Source organism: Rutidosis leptorrhynchoides, chromosome 5 (assembly GCF_046630445.1).
Source record: "Rutidosis leptorrhynchoides isolate AG116_Rl617_1_P2 chromosome 5, CSIRO_AGI_Rlap_v1, whole genome shotgun sequence".
In the NCBI taxonomy this organism is placed as follows: domain Eukaryota; kingdom Viridiplantae; phylum Streptophyta; class Magnoliopsida; order Asterales; family Asteraceae; genus Rutidosis; species Rutidosis leptorrhynchoides.
The window spans coordinates 418,723,286-418,727,650 of record NC_092337.1 but is presented as its reverse complement, the minus strand read 5'-3'; the positions used below and the strand labels follow the sequence as shown (position 1 = coordinate 418,727,650).

General features: G+C 33.7%; 1 long non-coding RNA gene across 1 annotated transcript; it reads left to right on the top strand.

Annotated features, from left to right (window-relative positions):
* Positions 1 to 27: 27 nt before the first annotated feature.
* Positions 28 to 2,933, top strand: LOC139850317 (uncharacterized). The gene is made up of 4 exons (XR_011759991.1): positions 28 to 775; positions 1,288 to 1,438; positions 1,785 to 1,876; positions 2,202 to 2,933. It is a non-coding gene; the product is annotated as an uncharacterized lncRNA (long non-coding RNA).
* Positions 2,934 to 4,365: the final 1,432 nt, after the last annotated feature.

Genomic DNA, 4,365 nt, shown 5'->3' with positions numbered 1-4,365 from the left:
TCTGAATAAAGAAAAGATAGACAACAAATTACTCTCAAATATAAAGGTAACAGACCTTCTGTCTCAATAACAAGAGTAGAACAAGGGATAACGTGTCTCAAGTCGTATAGCTCTATGTAAATGCAACCTGGGTATAATCTTGTTGTACTTAAATATTATATTATCACATTTTAGAAATGGATTCATAACAGTTCATGATAGTTGTGATTCTATATCCACAGTTAATGTTGTGTAGGTTCATGTAGATTCCTTTCTCTGGCAGAAATGTTCTGTCATGCTAATAATAATAATTTGATCCATGTCTCTTTATAAAATATCCCAAGATGTCTCCATATTTTTCACATGCTCCACCTTTTAAATTTAACAACATCATTAAACTCAATGCTAACCAAAGATATCATTTCCGTGGCTGATGATGAAATAAAAAGGTTGTAGAACAAAGAGATAATTATAATGTAGTATTGCCTTAAAATATATTTGAGCCCATTATTCCATTGTCTTGAAAGATATTTGGTGGCACAGTTTACGGTTAGTTTGGGAGAAATGAAGGAAATGTTTATTCAAGAAATTGATGATGTCAGACCCTTTATTTCAAAGAAGAGGCAGGTCAGATGTTTATTGGATAAATTGCGTAAACGAAAAAGGAAACCCTGATGGAAGCACGCTACTCTCACCAGCTTGAACAAGTAGAAGCACTGATTGCTCGTATGGCCTCCCTCACATAGTAATTTCGTTGACAAAATTATTGACAAAATCATCTTCTTCTTCAACAATTGTAAGTTTTTTTAGTTTTCATATTTGACTGTCTTTCCATAGTTGTTGCAGCCTGCAGGTGGCTAAATGAGCGGGTTATAGGGTTTTGGTTGAGTTGGTTCATTTTTAGTAGCGGCTTAAACAGACGGAGTCAATTTGCTTAACCTACAGACTTTTTCTTTTTTGTCCTTTTATTATTATTTCTGGAATTCATAATTTAGTTATAAGAAAAAAAAAAACAATAGTATTACAACGATAAATACCAACCAGTTTTTTGTCTTCAGAATAAAAAAATTGATCAAGTAGCCTGTGCTTGTGCTCAATAAAAGTAAACTTCGGATCTTTAAAAAATCTGCTTCTATCTTCTTTTCTATATACCATTCTATTTTTTAGAAGTAAACTTCTTTTCTTTATACCATTCTATTCTAAATGCTGGAAATAAATCCAACCAACGTTGACCCATTCAGAACCAAATGGGACCTCAATTTCCACAGTTGTAATCCAATAACATGGCTTTTTAACATGTTTAATCAGTATCAGGTTCCTGCACCCTCCACCTCAACTCAAGGTAACTACTATTCTTATATGCAACGGCGTGCCCGCTTATTCAAGCGTTGTGCTGTACTAAAAAGTATCCCGGTTACAACCCCAATGCCATGAGGTGTGAACCGCCTGCCCCGGTGAGGTAACTATTCTTCGGCTTGCCCGCTTAATTATAGACTCTTATCAAACTTTGCGCTGTTTTAGAATGCATCCAAATTAAATAGCTCTCTCATTCTATATCTTCAAATTGTATTCTCTAATATCAGTTGATGTACATAGAATTTGCTTTTTTCTAATGTTTGCAAAAGATCAACAATCATTTGGGGAGTATCTTGAAGTCAAATGTGATGACTTCCGAATTCTAATATTGAACAATATTACCCAATTAAAGTGCTAACAGTTAACTGTGTACTTACAGTCATGGTGTTTTTAATTTTATTCAACCTATCCGAATTATTGATAGATTGTTCTAATCAAATTCTATGCAGATCCTGCCAACTTGAAGATGTTGGGTGCTAAAGATAGTGTCAACTTGAAGATGTTTGTCGGCAGTTGGATTAATGAATTTTTTCATGAAAATGTTAGTAGGTTATAATCGTCAAAACTTTACTTTATTACAGCTGTTACTTTTGGTGGCTTTTACTCTATCTTTTAAATATAACCACCCAAAAAGCTATACTTGCTTGCTTAGATAACCATCATTTTGGCAAATATATAAGCATGAAAAGAATCTATCAACAGGTAGATGGCCAAAACGTAGCCCACTTAATCTATGTAAAATAAATGTTCTCTATCACCTTGAACATAAGCAAATATAAACTCCATTTTTCTTGACATAAATTATGCCCTAAAAAGAATGTTCAATTTCTCAAGTATATTGAATCTGCATCAAATGTTACTTGTAGCATCCCCAACTCTTCTGAAAGTGCTAGAAAGAAGAAGTATAAAACAAAAGCTGGTAACCTCAACAAAGAAGCTTTCGACATCCCCTTAGAGGCTGTTAATGATGATGATGATGATGATGTTGATGATGATGATGATGATGGGCTTACTGATTTCGTACCCAACCGCAAACCTACTAAAGTTATTGGAAAGTTAGTTAACCCAGATAAAAGGGTTGTGTAAATAAAAAGCTTTGGTGAGTTTATAAGCGGGATGACTAAATATAGTGATCCACCAATTCCACCTACAAAGATCAATTGATGAGGCTCGTCTCATGGAATACGATGGGTAACTTGTGGTTTTCGGCGACATTTTTATGGGTTTGTCCTGCTGTGTTATTAAGTTCTGTAGATGGAATGTTCTCGAAGTTGGTTTAATGTCTAAAAAGGTTTTCAAGTTAATGTTGTACTCCACGGTTGGTTGATAGTTTTTGCTAGAGATAAGATGGTTATTGGTGTCCGGGTATTGGGTCCATTGCAGCTAAATTTCAAAGACTAACCGGCCCCACAACGATATGGAATACTTCGCTTGCACGAAACTACGTTTTCTTTAATGATGAATTCATGTGTTGGACGTGTGTGTTATTATGATCATTTGATTGGGCTTCAAGAACAAAGTTATACTATTCTCATGAATTACCACGTATAAAATAGATATGAATGGTTTTAGCTCTAATCTCAAATTTTCATTTCAAGTCGTACATGTTAGTTAGGCTTATGTTTACGCCTCTTTATGGGTTTGTGTATTACCTTTGATAGTGTGCATATCGATCATATATATACGTTGAAAGATTAAGATGGTGTCTTGCTTTGTAATTGGATCAAGCCATCAATTTGTTGGCTAGTCCTCTCTCTCTCTCTCTCTCTCTCTCTCTCTCTCTCTCTCTCTCTCTCTCTCTCTCTCTCTCTCTCTCTGTGTGTGTGTGTGTGTGTGTGTCTCTCTCTCTCTCTCTCTCTCTCTCTCTCTCTCTATATATATATATATATATATATATATATATATATGGAGAGGATCTAGTGAGAACTTTTTTAGTATGAGAACTCTAGGAACTCCAAAAACACTCAAAATACACTAAAATTCGAGCAAAAAGGGGCACGGACGAACAAAAAAAATGAAATTCGAGCAAAATTCAAAAACACGGACGAACAAAAAATCATAGTCGAGCAAAAAAAAAATTTATTTTTATTTTTATTTTTTTAGAAAAAAAATGTAGAACACATTTTTGTTCGAATATCAATTTTTCGTTCGACTACCCTCATGTTCTACAATTTTTTGTTCGAATACAAAAATGTAGAACACATTTTTTTTTCTAATTCAAAATTTTTGTTCGAATTTCTTTTTTTTTGTTCGGCCATGTTTTTTTTTGTTCGACTATCCCATTTTTTGTTCGACTACCCCATTTTTTGCTCGAATTTCCCCTTTTTTGTTCGGCCGTGTCTCATTTTTGCTTTAATTTCCCTTTTTTGCTCGAATTTCAGTGTATTTTTGAGTTCTCAGGGTTCTCACACCAAAAAAGTTCTCATTTGATCTCTCTACTATATATATATATATATATATATATATATATATATATATATATATATATATATAGTGTTTTTTGCAAAAAAAAAATATTAAATAAATAAAAAAATTAATAAATTTCAAACAATAGATACACATTACAGTTTTACTCTTTACTTATATTTCTTCATGAAAGTGAATGTATTAAATGAAAGTAAAACTACATTCGACTATAAAAGTGTTGGTGATTTTAGTGTGATCCAACATGATCAAGGTTTTAGGTTATTGGATTACTTGGAAGTGATTGTTTAATACTCTACACAATTTTGGGAAGTGTGGAGTACACGTTCGTAAAGAGTAAAACCGATCACTTAGTATATAGTTGAGCTTGGAAGAATAAGTGCTTGAAAATGGCTGACTCACTAAGAATCAGACTAAGCCGCGCCACGAGCCTTATTGTAATCTGGGGCAGAACCTTTGGTTGTTTCTGGTTTGGAACAAGGCACTACACCTGTGACGATCGCTCCAAATCCATATGGACGAACACGTCATTCATTGATTTCATTGCGAGGTATTTGACCTCTATATGATACGTTTTGTAAACATTGCATTCTTTTGAAAAGGCAC